Source organism: Chelonoidis abingdonii, chromosome 1, assembly GCF_003597395.2.
Source record: "Chelonoidis abingdonii isolate Lonesome George chromosome 1, CheloAbing_2.0, whole genome shotgun sequence".
In the NCBI taxonomy this organism is placed as follows: Eukaryota; Metazoa; Chordata; order Testudines; family Testudinidae; genus Chelonoidis; species Chelonoidis abingdonii.
In genome coordinates, this window is record NC_133769.1 from 118929216 (window position 1) to 118946724 (window position 17509).

The 17509-nt window shown below is 43.6% G+C and overlaps 1 protein-coding gene across 1 annotated transcript in view; it reads left to right on the forward strand.

Moving 5' to 3' along the window:
* CECR2 (CECR2 histone acetyl-lysine reader) overlaps positions 1 to 17509 on the forward strand; it is a 149241-nt gene that overhangs the window by 65453 nt on the left and 66279 nt on the right. The window contains exon 2 of the mRNA XM_075069260.1: positions 6322 to 6416. The gene's annotated coding sequence lies outside the window, so the exon portion shown is untranslated. The remainder of the gene's footprint in view (positions 1 to 6321; positions 6417 to 17509) is intronic.

Sequence of the window (17509 nt, forward strand, 5' to 3'; positions counted from 1 at the left end):
CCTACCTGTCTTCTTCCCAAAGCCACATTCGTCTCTCAGGGAGCAGCAGCTACACTCCCTAGACGTCCGTAGAGCGCTCGCTTTTTATATCAAGCAAACAAAACCATTTCGCAGAACCCCCCAACTCTTCGTTGTGGTGGCGTAGTGTATCAAGGGCCTACCCGTTTCCTCGCAGCAGATTTGCTCCTGGGTGACTTCGTGCATCCGCACCTGTTATGACTTGGCTCATGTTCCATCGAGCCACATGACTGCGCACTCTGCCAGGGCTCAGGCCTCATTGGCTGCTTTCCTCGCTCACGTACCCATTCATGAGATTTGTCACGCACCTACCTGGTCCTCGGTCCATACCTTCGCCTCCCACTATGCCCTGGTTCAGCAGTCTAGGGATGACGCAGCCTTCGGCTCCGCAGCATTACACTCTGTGACATCTCGCTCCGACCCCACCGCCTAGGTAAGGCTTGGGAATCACCTAACTGGAATGGATATGAGCAATCACTCGAAGAAGAAAAGATGGTTACTCACCTTTGTAACTGTTGTTCTTCTAGATGTGTTGCTCATATCCATTCCACACCTGCCCTCCTTCCCCGCTGTTGGAGTAGCCGGCAAGAAGGAACTGAGGAGCAGTCGGGTCAGCAGGGGTATATATCCAGCGGCATGGTGGTGCCACTCCAGGGGGCGACCCTGCCAACCCACCGGAGTTGCTAGGGTAAAAATCTTCCGACGAGCGTGCATGCGTGGCGCGCAGACCTAACTGGAATGGATATGAGCAACATATCTCGAAGAACAACAGTTACAAAGGTGAGTAACCGTCTTATCTCCGCCTCAGGATTCCCCTCCCCTGTGGGGTATCATCATGCTGGGATTACCAGATCAGGCAGCCACTTTGGGCTCATCCAGATATAGCTGGATGTTTTCCAATCAACAATCTTTAACTGGGATGTTTGAATAATTTGAATGGTCTCTTCTTAGTTTACTTCTGGCGGTAGTGTGGAAGCGGGTCTTTGTGGATGTCATTCCCCCCCAAATATGAGTAGCATGTTGCTGTTCGTCTGTGGCTCAAGCTATCCTGGGCAGGTTAGTGGCAGAATCTGTTGTAGCCTGTGGTCATTTTCCCTGTGTTGATTCCTCCCATTACCAAAATGGATTGAATGGGTATTCTCTGGGATTTCCCTGGTGATATTTGAGGAGAAGGGGTAAATCCAAGCTCTGGAGTCCAGGGCAGTTAAAGTGGGAGGAGGTGTCACGCTCTTATATCTGGCACATATTGCAAGCTAGTACTGTCTGCTTCCAGTGTCCAGATAAGGGTGGTTGCTTCTTTCCACAGCTATGAGAACAGCTGATTAAATAATGGGAGGAGGAAGTGGGAATGGCCAGGCTGAGATGTAAAGCAGATGTGCCAGCCTTGGGGAACCTTTGGATAAATAGTGTGGATTGGAAGTGTGATAAAAAACCAACTCCAGGTCTCCCCATCTTTATGCCTAATCTGGACAACTGTATCCCTTTCTTTACCCCTCCATGTGGCATGCCCTTTATCTTCTGACCAATTAATTTTTTTCAGAGAAAAGCTTGCAGTCTTTTTCAGGGGCACTGAAGCTATGTCTCAGATGAGGAAACGTACTCTGAAGAACTTGATTAATCCTCAGGAATGCTCTTTAAACCCCTGATGTCCACACATGCAAAGTGTTTCATCGGGTTTTTATGTGTTCCATGGACTGTTTGGAGTAGATGATACTTTTCAGCAGGTCCAAGAACTGGTTCAAGCAAAACTGTTTCAAACTACACTGTCTTAGCTACACTGTAGGTGCCGAGTAGATGAAAGTGTGGAACTGTGGGATCGATACCCAGAAGGCATTGTCATTGAAAGTTTAGTACAGCAAGGGTGTCAACACAGGACAAAATAGCATGGGTTATTAAACTGATTTGCAGTGGAGAGCATGGATATAGCTAACCTTGTGTGCTAAACTGATTCTGTCACCCAGTTCAGTTACAGGCGGGTGAGTTCTCTAGCATAAACATAGCATTAGAATTCTGTCCCATTACCTCATCAGACCAGTCTGCATGCTTCTCAGAGCACCTGCTCTCTGTGTCCTTAAACTTGTAGTGCCTGCTGGTTTGGGACCTGGCTTCTGAAGCAAAATCACTCAAATGTTGTGCTCCGTGGTCCATAGTGAGAGCGTGCCAGAGAGCTGGAGTGTCACTGTTACCTTGAATTGACCTTTCATCAGAAATAAGTGGACACAAGCATTGTTGCTGGTTTCTGTATCATCTCTGAGTTGACACTTATAACAGTTTTTAGGATATTCATTGCTGCAATACCTGCACACTAATTTTCATTATTTTGTTCTTTGGAATTCACCAGCAGTAACCTGCATGTATTGATCAGCTTTATCCTCACCTGGACACTGAAAGCTGCTTTTTTGGGATTCTGCAGGCACAGTTGCCTTTGAGCTGTACCTGTAACACTCTAGTTACTGGAAGGGCCCCTGTACCTATGTGTATCCTACAGACCCTTCAAGGAAGGAGTGAGGTAGAAACTGAGAACAACAAGACACAGCAGCAAGGGCAGAATGTGTTTTATAAAAGTTCCTTAACAGTCCTCACTTCACACACAGACATTCAGGGCTTCCAATAGAGCACTGAAAAGGTTAATTATACCTGCCCAGGGTTGTCAGTAAGGGGAAAAGTGGGGAGCAATGTGACTCCTAAGCAGGGCAAAGTATTCGCCTGCCAGACAACCTACATCTCTCAAAGCAGAACTGCAAGCTATTTCCCAGCTAGTGCTGAGGGATCTATTTCTGCCCTCTCGCCTCCCCCGGGATAACCCTGCTTCAGGCCAATGCTTCTTGGTGAGGTGGTTACCCTTGCTCTGTGCAATGTGCTTTTTCCCAACAGCCATTGCATGACACAGAGGGATTTAGTCATGGGGCTGGGGGAAGGGAAAGATGTTAAACAGGCTTTTCCCTAATGAGCTGTGACGCCAGCTGGAGAGGGGGAGAATCCTGCTTTTCTCCTGTCCGTTGCTCTCTGAAACTACAGAGGAGGAGGAGGAACTGGGTCCCCCCTCTGCTGATTTGCTACCTCTTCTGTTTCCTTTCTGTTCTGTCCCCAAAGCATTTTGGCAAGGTTCAGATTTCTGTGCTCACAGCTCAGTGCTCAAAGAGAAAAGGGAAAAACAAAGGGTTGAGGGAGGGTGGTGAGGAGAGAGAGTCACTTATTGCCCTATCCCAGGACTGAGCTCTGGGACAGAGCACTGAGGGGTAAAGTTAGTGACAACCTTGTCTTTCCAGTGAGAGTTTCTTGAAGTACTGTAATTCCCTGCTGTATCATTTTATTGTCTCCTGCTTAAACACTGCACTAGCTATCATCCTAGCTGTATTTTCCCTTGTTCGGATTGAAGTTTAAAAACGTTCTTTCTCTCTTCATACAAGATCTAGGTTAATGGAGTAGATGAAAACATATTAAGAGTATCATGCTAATTCTTTGTTCTCGGACTGAAACATTAGAACTGCGCTCTGCTTAGTCCCTTTCAGGGCGTGGTGATCCTGCCGTGCGTCCATCCCCACAACTCCCCTTGACTACAGTGACAGTTATGCACGTGGAAGAATTGCAGGATTAGCCTTTTAGGTTAAAATCTTGCCTGGCTGGAGAAAAATGACATTAAATTAAACAGACCAGTCAGTGGACCACTCGGCAGGAATTAAACTAAAAACCCTGTTCGTGCCTGACTGTTCACATTGCATCACCCACGCAGCACTAGAAAGAGAGATCCCTATTGGAAAGATTACAAGTCATTATCTTTTTTAAACAGATACCAAAAAGATCACAAGAGCAGTTTGGGTCTGTCAAACATTGTTGGGCTGACACTGAGACTGACTAACCGCTCTTCTTGCTCTTCCCTAAAATTTGGTGTGGGTGGAGGGGAGTGATCTCAAGAGTTGGAGATGCTGAACTTCTGGAAGATGAGAACTCAGCTGAGTTTCCTCCTTCCCTAGTCCCACTTCCGTTTTAGTTCTGGTGAAGAGTTTGTGTTGCAGCTTTAGAAATGCTTTAAAGCCCAGTTGTCCTTTTTCCTCCACTTGTTGCAAAGTGATTGGGACATACCTGATAAGGTAACGTTAGGAGTGCCCTACCTTTTTGTTTTGAAAAATAGGTTGATACCATTACAGTCCTGTTTGGTCTGATTCCTCATATGTGTGTCATCCTCCTTCAACAGCACTTTGCCAACGCCTTATAGAATGCACATTGCATCTTCACTAGTGACTGGTGAACTCTGACTGTGTAAAGGTCAGAAGTTTTCTGCCCCCACCGCCCTATACTTTGAAAACAATCACAGTAGATACTAGGCTATCTTAGTGGATTGTTTCCACTGTTTGATGAGGGTTAGTCAAACAGCATATCGAAAAGGCTCAGGGGAAACAATTTGTATATACCTTGTTACAAAAGGCTCCCACATCCTGGCAAAGACAGAATGCTGAGTGACTGCTTTAATGCACAAAAGTAAGTGCCCCATGGACAAGGGTGTTTTGGGGGGTGTATGCCCTAAATGGAGTAATCTCATGGGTGTCCTTTCTTCCTGTGTCCTAACACTACATTCTCCGTGAGCTGGACTTTGTATGTGATGAGTTATCTGAATGGGCAGATGTCTTGTCACACTGCTTACCTTTTTTTCCCTAAGCACATTTTACTGGAATCCGTAACCCTTTAAGCTTTGCAGAAGGTAGATAGCGCCAGAATGTTGACCATTTACCAAACAAATTTTTATGTAACTTTTGGTTGCTATTAATATAGATATAACATTACCTCATGCAGGTGATGGGAGGCATGACCATGGGACATAAAATCTTTTAATTATCGTCAGTATTGTCTAGTGGTTAGAGTAGGAAACAAGTAACTTCTAGGACTCTATTCCATTCTGCCACTAATGTTCAGTGTGGCCATAGGGAAGTCACTTACTCTGTGCCTCAGTTTCCCTATTTGTAAAATGTATTTATCTCCCTCATGAGGGATATGGTGAGCTCTGTTTACAAACACAAAACAGCATTTAATCATTTTAATCTGTTACCAATAATTTTATTGTTGTAATAGCAGGAATCTAATCAAAGAGTTCTTGGCACTTTAATAAATAATGAGAAAAACATTTTTTCTTTATTCTCTAACCATTTATTTAATAATGTGTTGGCAACATCCAGCCATGAATCTGTGTTCAGTCCATTGTATACACCAAAACCATAAAAGAATAGTGTCTTATGACTAGGCTATCTATCCATACTAAATTTTATTCTATTAACTCTTGCTGTGCACTCTCAATAGTTATTAATGGAAAGCAGATTGCTTCGTGTCATCTTGTTGTGAAGTGTTTGAACTAAAATTAAATATTTTTGATTATTGCATAAACTTTTAGCCTTATTGACTAAATATATATCTGTGAATTACCAGCAGAAATAAAATTACCAATACATTCTCTGTGTGTACAAGATTTGTATTAATCACTGTTTAAGAAGTTTATCCTTTTTGTAGGTCACTTCCTGTATTACACATTCTAAGTGAACTCCTTTGTACTGAAATAAGCCATGCTATTTTCCACCGTTCTTTCAAGCAAAGGGAGTTTGGGGACAGATCATGTGGTCTGACAGCAACTTTTCTCTTTTAAAAAAAGTTTTGAGAGCAAAATCCCTGCTTCCCTTCAGGGAAAGAAGCAGCAACTCCATCTGTGGCCTCTGTCCCTCTTACCATGCTTTCTCCTTTCGCTGCTTACCTATCTGAAATTGCTGCTCATCCTGGGTGAGTGGCATTTTCAGACTGTGTTCCTGAACAAGTGTTTTAAATGAGCTCACCCCTGGTTAAGGAGGAAATGCAGGCAACAGAATTAAATTGTTCAATTTCTGCCTTCCTGCCTCCCATCCTCCTCGATGGGAGAGGCTTTGTGCTACTTACTAGGTTGCAGTGCCTCAACCTCACTGGAACAGGGACACCCCATCTTCCATATCTGCTTCTGGACAGATGGCATGGGCTGATGCTAGTAGGTGTGGGGTAAAACCTTTTCAAAGTTTACTTGTGAGTCCTTGCAAGGAAAAAGTAATGAGGATTGATTATAGTGGAATTTGGTGTGGAAGAATGAAACTTCTACAGAAAAATAAATATACAAGTTCAGTTGTGATTGTAGCGGTGGCTGCAGGGGAACGGCCTGGCTAGTCCAGAGGATGGCACTCCCTCGGGTACAGTACGCGTCAGTTAGGCCATCTGAGGCTTCCTGCTCTTGGTTTGCCAAGGGAGTATTTTAAGGAATTTGATCTTTGTTTCTCTCTCTTCCCTTCTCAATAGGAACTGGAAGCTGCTCTTCACAGGGATGATGTGGAGTTTATCAGTGACCTGATTGCCTGCCTCCTTCAGGGTTGCTATCAGCGCAGGGACATCACGTGAGTAATCTTGCTCCATGGTTTAAGCCCTTTTGCAAGGGAGTTAATTAACATAGTCACAGGGATGTTACACAGCTTCAGAATGATGCTATAGAAATGATCTGCAGTCACCGATGTCCAGGCCTGATTGCTCAATAAGTGCAAGGGAGTCCCATTTCTCTTATACTTCAGCCCCTGCTTAAATCACACGTCGTTAATATTCACACACCCCACTCTTAGGCAAATTCTTCTTTTTAAAAAAAAAAAAATTATCTTTTACCCTGAACCCACACACCTGTCTTGTACTCTGTGTATTGTTTCTCTTCATTGTTAGTGATCTGGATATTTGTGTGTTCTTTATACTCTGCCCTTTGCCTGATTAATTTAGAAATGTCACAGTAAGTGTTTGCAACGTCATAACTGTTTCATTGTGCTAAATTATTTGAAAAATGGCAAGGAGCTTTATCTTGGAATGAGTTGGGTATTAGGAGTAGAGAGTCAAATATAGCAACTGTTCTCTTCTTAGGAATAGCTAATACTTGGCCTGTGACATCAGAATGATAGGTTGTTGGTGTGTTGGCCAGGACTTTGAGGTATTCTCCTTGATGTTTAAAGATCCAAAGGCACTTTTTTGTTAACATCCACCTGGATAGCCCTTAAAAATTAGCAGAAAAGACTTCTGTAAAGTATCATCCTTTGGAAGATCTCCCTCCAACAGCAAAGCAATATGCTGTCTGCCCAAAGAGTGAAGCTTCATTTATAAAGAAGCAAAACTGAAGTCTCAGCTTTCTTTCACTGAATTCCTGTGAACTTGAACTGAGAGCAGAGCATAATTCTGGACATGAGGCAATCTTGCTGCTGGTGGTAGGTAACTGAGTGGGTTCCACTGTATTACTGGGTTGGCACTGAACATGGCGCAGAATCTGAATCTGTAAGCAGCTGACTTGATGGGTAGTGCCCACCCACTGAGCCAAACTGGCGCTTGCCCTCCCTGAATGAATCTGAGATGGAGAGTAGGCTGATCAGAAAGCATCTGAAACCACATATACTGATTCTATCAGAATAACCGTAATAACCGTAACAGTGGTGTATAATCCTGATTGTTGATTTATGGTATCAGGTGATTTCTATTTCTTCAATTAGAATTAGAAGTAGAAAGGAACAATCTGGCCATCTCATGTAATCCCCATTAGCCAATGCAGGATTGCTCTCTAAGTATACTTTTCAGTGTTTTGTCCAGTTTGGTTGTAAATGTCTCAAGCATTGGAGTTTCTATAACTTCATTTAGGAGATTACACTGTAGTTTAATGTCAATATGTAAGGCACACTTAAATTGGTTTGAGTGTGCGTATGTGGATGGCACCGATTTAACTGCATCAGTCTGAAAAATGATGTTAGTTAAATAAATACAACTTCTCTGTGTAGATTAGGCCTTGGTTAATGACAAGATGCAACAGGTGGAAGAAACAAACCTGACAGTAGAAGGAAGAAGGGGTAAGAGGAGTGTGTTTTTGTGTAGGCTGGCTGTGTGTTTGATGTAGCTTGCCACCTCTGTAGCCATTCTTATTCATAATGAGGCCTGCAGATCCATGACATGAGGTACTCTGCTGTATGCAGCCTTGGAGGCAGGCCAGACCTGTCCATCAGAGATATGGGTAGGTGTGGCTCCACCTCTGAGAGAGCGCCAGATTTTGTCTACTTGTCTAGCTGTAGGCATGCAGACCAGCTCCTCTGTACTGCAGAGCAAACTTGAAGAAGAAGAGGGAAAAAAGGCCTTAAAAACTGCAGGTTGTTTGGGTCTGCCTTTATTGGCAGAGAAGAGTGCCCTTCTCCTCTGTGCCCCTGCTCACCCATCCAAAGTGCAGCATGGCAGAGAAGGCTAAAAAGAGAGAGAAAGCAGACACTCTGACTCCTGCACTTCCCTTGCTGATTTTGTGCCTGCATGGAGATTTGTGCCTGCTCTGTGGAGACCCAGGCCCCCGTCAAATCCTCAAGCAGGGGCGGGGTTTCTTGCAGCCTCCTTCCCCAAGCAGGAGAGCTCCCAGCAAACAGTGACAGCACCTCAGCAGCAAAATCCCCTGGGTCTGGTACAGGCTTGCAGTGATTCCAGGACCAGCAAGTGGCAGCTCTCCTCCCTCCCTCACAAAACATGGGTGGAGTGTAGGTTGAAGCACAATATCAACGGGCCGGGGAAGTGTCCTGCCCAGCCTCTGGAGCCTCTGCTCACAGCCATGTCTGTTAACGACAGAGCAGCTCCCTGGCACCTCCCTGCAACTGGTGGAACAGCAGGAAGCTACTGACAAGGATCCAGAGACAGAACAAGGAGAGCCTGGCAAGGGGAGCTCAGGCCCAATCCTTCCCTCCACTCTACAGCACGCCAGAGGACAGACATTGAGCAAAAGTGTACTGCGTATTTTGAGTATCGTAAACTACACTTACGAGGTCTGCAGATGTCTCAGATGACCCATAGTTATAAATCCCTCCCCAGATCCCCTGTGAGTATGTGAGTGTGGAACAGGGATTTTCCTGCTGCTCCTAAAGATTGGGAAAGCATCAGGCTGCCCCCCTCAGCTGCCACTGCAGATCACCATGTCCAAACGATTGAGCTGTCATTACCAGCTGCCTCTGTGAGTCTCCAGGCCCTAATGGTTCTGTTTATTGCTCCCAGCTTCTGTTACAGGTTGCCATGCCGTGCTTCCACCTCCTTCCCCGAGCAAATGGCTAGGGAAGGATGAGAGGGACAGCAGCCCAGATTGGAAAATTGCAAGGCAGTAATGGACCTCTTGGCCCCACCATTTTTCTTTCTACCTCACACTTCCCTCTGGTCTCCATTTTATAAGGTCAAAGGTTCCTCAGTATGCACCAGGCAAAACGTATCCTGGCACCATTACCAAAGGTAAATGTGCCTTTTTCCCTAGTGGTCAGGAACTTGTCATTTCTAACTGGAAGAGATTTTTACCCGTAAGAGTGGCTTCCAGAAGTAAATCAACTAATTCAGCATATTCCAGAGTCTGGTTGAGATTTACCCGTTGGTACCAGGACAAAGGTCTCAGCCCTGCCTTTGCATTGGTACCACAGATTCTCAGATTTCGTGACAATGAACTCAGGCTAGGCCTGGCAGCTGCAGACACTGAAGGTCAAGTCACTGCTTTGTCAAAAATCCTTAGTGCAATAAACAAGTAGTGAATTTCATCATACCCAGATATCGAGCCTTTTTCTTATGAGAGCAGCATCTATTCTACATCCTCCTGAAGTGCATGAAGTGTCTTTATGGGCTCTTACCTGGTTCTCAGTGCCATTACAGACCCTCAGTTTGAACCACTCATGAAGCTGTCTCATTACTTTCTAACCACTAAGGTGGCCTTTTTGATAGCAATCTTGTCTGTTTGCAGGGTGCCCCTGAGACGGAAGCTCTTTTCCTGGAACCTCAGCACTACATTCCATAAGGGTAGAGTGGTACTCAGATCCGACCATGCCTTTCATACTAAAGATTAACTCCAGACTCCGTAGAGCACTGGACATTATTCTGCTATCCTTTTGCCCAGTTCCCTCACACTCTAAAAAGAAACTGGCATATTCTAGATTTCTTCTAAGCTCTCAAAGAACGTGTTCACCACACAGCTCAGGGCAGAAGGACAAAGTCTTTGTGCTTTATGATCTAGTGTCAAAGGGAAAGACGGTTTCAAAATCCTCTATTTCCGGGTGGCTGAAGTTTTGTATCCAAGAAGCATACAAGTCAAAAAGTGTAACTCCATCTTCCAATATCAGAGTTCATTCCCTCAGAGCTGTAGCAGCTTCATTGGCAGAAAGATAACATACGTCATACAAGAAAATCTGTAAAGCGGGCATCTTCTCGACCGTTCATACCACCTTCAAAATTCTGGAGGCTGGACTTCAGTCATTATCTGATGCTGCCTTTAGTAGATGAGTGCGTCTCACTATAGTATCCCAGTAACTCTTTTCACATCTGTACATAACTGTATATTGTTCCCTCACTATATTGTGTGGATAGTGGTATGAAAACCCCAGTGTCATAGACCTGTGGTCCTGAGAATGAATAAGAATAGGAAAATTTATCCATATCTTGCCTGAAATTTTTCTTTCTTGTAGTAATGAGGTCCACAGATCAAGCTAGCCTTGAATGGACTGTTAATTGGGAAATGATATCAGATTATTAATTGGCACTCAAATTTGTTATTCGGGAGAACTGTTCTCTTTAGTTTCAGTGCTTTAATTTTCCATACTGATACAGAGTGCTTAGTTTTTCCTAGGTATGGAAGTGTAGCAACTGACAGTTTCTCAGAGGTGGCATGAGCCACACCAGCCATGCCTCTGATGGACAGGTGTGGTCTGCCTCCAAAGCGGCATAGAGCAGGGCACCTAATGTCATGGTTCCATGGCCCTCATTACTCCAAGAAAGGAATTTTTTAGGTATGACATGGATAAATGTTCCTATTACCATGTGGCAGTGTTCTGTAGGCATTATGGTACAAGTGAATTTGAAGGAGGATTAGACAGTGGCTTTTTCAGTTTTTTGGGGGGGGAGGGGGGAGTGAGTATGCTGTGCAAAAGAGGTGACATGAGAAAAAGCGTTGAGGTCCTTGTAGGAGAAATGGACAAATGAACAGTGAAGATTGAGAATATTAATAGTGAAGGCTGCAGTCATTTATATGGTTGTAGGCAAAGAAGGGCTAAATTGTGATGGGCCTTAAACTTTGGATGATGCAGAGGAGAAGGGAGAGCCCATCTGGGGGGAGAATGGTGTGATGGGTAACAGGACTAGTACCTGACCCAGGACAAACTTCTGTGCAATCTCACTATGTGCCCCCAGTTTGATAGCGAACCATTGGTAACTACTTGTTGAGTATGTTTTTTCAATCAGTTGTGCATCCATCTTATAGTAATTTCATTTAGACCACGTTTCCGTAGATTGGTTATGAGAATATCATATGGGACTGTTTCAAAAACCTTACTAAAATCAAGATACGTCATGTCTGCTGCTTCCCTCTGTCCACCAGGTCATGAACCCTGTCAAAGAAGGAAATTAGGTTGGTGTAGGATGACTTGTTCTTGAAAAGTCCATTCTGGCTATTACTTATCACCCTGTTATCCTCCAGGTGCTTACAAACTAATATTATATTTGAAAACTCATGCGATCGGGCTGGGGGGTCCCGGATGACTGGAAAAAGGCGAATGTAGTGCCCATCTTTAAAAAAGGGAAGAAGGAGGATGCGGGGAACTACAGGCCAGTCGGTCTCACCTTAGTCCCTGGAAAAATCATGGAGCAGGTCCTCAAGGAATCAATTCTGAAGCACTTAGAGGAGAGGAAAGTGATCAGGAATAGTCAGCATGGATTCACCAAGGGCAGGTTATGTCTGATTAACCTAATTGCCTTCTATGATGTGATAAGTGGCTCTGTGGATGAGGGAAAAGCAGTGGGCGTGTTATTCTTTGACTTTAGCAAAGCTTTTGATATGGTCTCACACAGTATTCTTGCTGGCAAGTTAAAGGAGTATGGACTGGATGAATGGACTATAAGGTGGATAGAAAGCTGGCTAGATCGTCGGGCTCAACAGGTGGTGATCAATGGCTCCATGTCTAGTTGGCAGCCAGTATCAAGCGGAGTGCTCCAAGGATCGATCCTGGGGCCGGTTTTGTTCATTATCTTCATTAATGATCTGGAGGATGGCGTGGACTGCACCCTTAGCAAGTCTGCAGATGCCACTAAACTGGGAGGAGTGGTAGATATGTTGGAAGGTAGGGATAGGATACAGAGGGACCTAGACAAATTAGGGGATTGGGCCAAAAGAAATCTGATGAGGTTCAACAAGGACAAGTGCAGAGTCCTGCGCTTACTCCGGAAGAATCCCATGCACTGTTACAGACTGCCGGCCAAATGGCTAGGCAGCAGTTCTGTAGAAAAGGACATAGAGGTTACAGTAGACGAGAAGCTGGGTGTGAGTCAACAGTGTGCCCTTGTTGCCAAGAAGACTAACGGCATTTTGGGCTCTATAAGTAGGGGCATTGCCAGCAGATTGAGGGAAGTGATCATTCCCCTCTACTCAACATTGGTGAGGCCTCATCTGGAGTACTGTATTCAGTTTTGGGCCACACACTACAAGAAGGATGTGGAACAACCATTGGAGAAGAGATCCGCGAAGGCAACAAATGGTTAGGGTCTGGAACACTAAATTATAGAGAAAGAGTGACTGATGGGAACTTTGAGTATTGTTTCGTCCTCTCAGAAGAGAGAAAGTGAGGGGATTTGTATATAGCTGCCTTCAACTGACTGAAGGTCGTTCGAGAAGAGGAGGATCTAGACGTTCTCAGTGATAAGCAGCTGGACAGACACAGCTAATGGTCTCAAGTTGCAGTGGGGGAGGTTTAGGTTGGATATTAGGAAAAACTTTTTCACTAGGAGGGTGGTGAAGCACTGGAATGGGTTACCTAGGGAGGTGGTAAAATCTCCTTTCTTAGAGGTTTTTAAGGTCAGGCTTGCCAAAGCCCTGGCTGGGATGATTTAGTTGGGGATTGATCCTGCTTTGAGCAGGGGATTGAACTAGATGACCTCCTGAGGTCCCTTCCAAACTTGATATTCTATGATTCTATGAAACTGATTGTTTAATTTATTCCACTATCCAGGTATCAAAGTTAGCCTGACTGGTCTATAATTCCCTCAGTCTTCTTTGTATTACTTTTTAAAGATAGGTACTATGTTTGCCCTTCTCCAGACCTCTGGGACCTCACAAGTCCACCATGAGTTCTCAAAGGTAATTGCTAACAAGATTGCTTCAACTAGTTCCTTCAGCACCCTAGGATAATTTCCAGGTCCCTGCCAGCTTGAATACATCTAACATATCTAGCTAGTCTTTAACATATTCTTTCCCTATTTTGGCTTGTTTTTCTTTCCCGTAGTTAATATTGTGTTGAATATCTGGTCACGATTAACCTCTTTAGTGAAGACTGAAGCAAAATAGGCATTAAGCACCTCAGCTGTCTTGGTGTCATCAGTTATTAGCTCTCCTACTACTTACACTTTCCTTCATCTTACTCTTGCTCCTAATCATATATATAAAGAGCCTCTTCTTATTGCCTTTTATGTCCCTTGTTAGGTGTAACTCATTTTGTACCTTAGTCTTTCTGATTTTGTCTCTATGTGCTTGTGCTATTCTTTTGTACATCTCCTTAGCAATTTGTCCATGCTTCTGCTTTTTGTAGGATTCCTTTTTTATTTGCAGGTCATTAAAGTGCTCCAGATGGAACCATATGGGCCTCTTACTATTCTTCTAATCTTTTATTCATGTTGGATAGTTTGCAATTGTGCCTTAAATATTTATTTCTGCATCTATATACTACTATTTAGCTGCTTCTGAGTGTTGAAATGATGAGTTAATTTTGTGTAGTACTTTACCTCTTCACTATCCAAAGTATTGTGTATTCCTATTTTCTTGCAATCTGTTGGTATCAGGCTGTAGTTCTCTGCATGTCTAGTTTGACAGCATATAGAACTCGTAACTGGACTGGAGGTGCCTGACTTTAATTATGTAGAAGTATAAAACTGCAAAGTACTTTTGCTAATTGTGGTTTTGTAAATATTTTAGGTATCTAATATCTCTCTACCTCTTCTTCCCCTTCTAGCTCTTCTGAATACATCATACTGGTCAATGTTAATACGTTAATATATCAGATGTGATTTGCCCCACCAAACTGACATCCACTAGGTCAGAATCTCACACGTCTAGCTCATTTAATGCATTTCCCATTACCTTTGCCTTTGTGTATAGACCCTTAAGTGTTTATGACTTTCTACTCTTGCAAAAAATGACTCCAGGAAAAAAAAAATCACTTATACAGAATATGCAATTTATATAAGAAAATTATCAAGTGGTATTTTAAAAATACTTGATTTCTTTCCCCCCCCCCCCCCCCCCCCCCCAAAAAAAGTCCACTGATACAAATTGGGCAGCTGCGTAATCCCTGCAGGCTACCACTTTAATTCTAACAGGAAATGCAGCTTGATGACTTGTATCAAGACAGGAAGATCAGAGCTGCTGCTAAAGGCAAAGGCCACAGCAGGAGACTTCTACAGCTGTTTTTAAGTAAGAAATGGCCGTTTTACATGGATGTGCACATTAAAATAATCCAGAAAATCTCCTGCTGTTCTCTATTTCTGGCCAGAACTGTTGTGAAGAATGGTGTCATGCTGACCATATAGCTGTTTCCTGTTTTGTTTCATATTTACAATTTTTAATTTTTTAACATTTTAAAGAAACAAACAGTGATTTGATTATTTTATGTTGGAAGTTACTTTTTGTTCCATTACTGCCCCCTCAAAGCTCCTTTTTAAATTCACCCTTCGTTGTAAAACATCACTTTATTAGGATTCAGTTTGGAAGAATATGTCAGATGGTAAAATAACAGAACCCACTCTTTTCTACTTTTTTTTTCCCTTGAGATCTTTAAATCCAGAAGATTGGTACCTCGCCTGCTTAGATGGACACTGTCTAACTCACCTTGCATCATGGAAGGCATTAATGTGCTTCATGAATCCCAAACTCCCCTCTCTTCCAGTGCTGAAGAAAAGAGAAGAAAAATTTCCAAATAGATCACCTCTGTTGACCCAATCTTCACCTCTCTTTCCAGATCCCTAAAGCCAGCTTTGAATCTATGGCATCTCTTTTCAATCATGTTTTGTCCTATCATGGAAAATAGGAAGACATTCCACAACATTCTCCAGGATCTCCTTTCCTCTCCCTGTCATATCCTTTGTCCTGATGCCCAGAATGTAGCATCTCATCCTATTCTATCGGAACCATGCTCTTCTGAGTTTTCATTCAGGACTACTTATTGGCACTTCTATTCCAGTGACTTCTTTTGAGGGCTTTCCATCTAATTACCTTCCTCCCAAACCATAGCTGGGCCAACAAAGGACAATCTGATCATCTTCTGACTCATCAAGGACAGAATATCTGTTGTTACCGACCAGGTTCAATGGCTCTATATATTTCACTTCTTTCATTCCTTTTGTCACATTTTTCTGTCTTCATTCCCTTGCATGGAACAGGTCCTTCAAGCATTCCCTCCATGACTACTCTCTCACTGGTTTGTTTTAAGAATAAATGTTTAAAAAAAAAAAAATTAAATTGCCTTACAGTCTGCATGCAGCTACATCAGTTGTGCCCTTTCAAGGAATGCAGTGTTTTTTTATAAACTAAGAGATAAGGTTTGTGACAGATATGGCAATTTCTTGCAAAATCCTTGGAAAATTTTATTGAATTAAGTTTAAGTATCTTTGGAGTCCATTGTATTAAATGCAAATGTTATATTTTATTGTGAGTCCTGGGAATTATGAATTTCAAAGGACTATCTTGAAAAATGGACCAGACAAGAGTGGACTTATGGACAAACAATGTCAAGTGGTTCACCTGGAGCAGTGGTCCCCAATGTGGTGCCTGTGGGCACCATGGTGCCCGCCAGGGCATTTATATGTGCCTTCCTAGTACCCAGCAGGGGAGAAAAGCTGTGGCCCCATGGCTGCTGGGGACAGAGTACTCCGGGGCTGCAGGCACCAGTGTTCTCTGTCCTCCCGGCTTCTCTCTGCACTGCCCAGAACTGGCACCAAAAAAACACAAAACACAAAAACAACACAAAAAAAACCACACCACTCCGATTCTGCAGAATGGACGGAATGCCACCCCATAGCATGTGCTGCCCCAGGCACATGCTTGCTCCACTGGTGCCTGGTGACGGCCCTGTATGTGAGTAATTGTTGGCGCCTGCCACACTCTTCTGAAAACATGAATGTGCTACTGGCCACAAAAAGGTTGGGGACCAGTGACCTGGAGAATGTCTAGGGGGAAGGTGAATGCAACCCCCCGCCCCCTCTGGTTATGCAAACACCCACCCTTTAAAAGCTTTGCCCTAAGGAGGAGAACATTATTTACTTGATTATAGCTGTTATAGGGATCCAAAGATCAAAGACTCAAATTGTATAAAGGAAAGACAACCCATTCATGGGGTGGGGGGTGCTTGTTCTAAGCTAAAGCTGTTATGGACACAGAACCCCTCTTCCCCCCACCCCCTTGGGTTTGAAGGACTGACTCCTACCAGAGCCCTGCTGGAGTTGGGGATGAGGATGGTCTCCAGTAAGATTATTTGCATGCATGTAGATTCTTTTATTATTTTTTAAAAAGTTTTCTCGGCAGTGCTTTCACCTTAAGAATAAATGTGCTTGCTTAGAAGAGCTATGTAGTCACTTACAACTGTGAGCAATTATGGTGTGTATAGCCTCTGAAAAGAGAGCAAAGCATAGACGTTGGCCTGTTTAGTCAGTCCTGCTTGCTGGGAATAATGCAGTGTAAGCAGGGAACTGTGCAACCTGGGAAAATCCCAGAGACACAGGTCTCCACCCAAAGAGAGGTGATGGCTGAGGATCTGGGAGCCTGGAGCGGTTGTCCTCGGTGGACCACAAAGATGAAATGCAGGTGCAGTTGCCCTGAACTGTGACAAGGTTGATAAGCTAACCTAGGTTGCTAGCTAACCTTTAGTCTCTTTTCCTGAGCTAGGCAAAGTGAGTACTAACATTCAGGCTCACTGATATTATGGTCAAGGGGACCTTAGAAAAAGCTAAAGTGGAATATCCTAGTGATCCAGTGGATTTATCTGTGTAATCTGTGCAATAATCTTTCGGGCCTGAGACACAAACCCAATCATGATAGACATGGGGAATACACTGTTTGTATTAACCAACATTTACTGGCATGCTGCTGATCTTGGCTGTAATAACTACATCAATGGCTGGTGCAACAGAAAACCACAAACAAGCTGAGGCTCATACTTAGAGTTGTGCTTCGTACCTTACAGGACATATGGAGGACGTGTTCCTTGCCCTCAAGTACTTCTAAACTAATTCTTGACATGAGACCATGAAAAGATTAGAAGGAAGAAAGGACAGAGGTTACAGCAATAAGGTCACATGGCTAGTCAAAGGCTAGTGGACAGCAGGGTGGAATGAAATTGTGGCATGTAAGCGTGAATAGAGTTAGATAAATAAATATCTTTTGACTCACTACTTATAGACACTGCGCCAGAAATCAGTCTTAAAGAAGAAATTA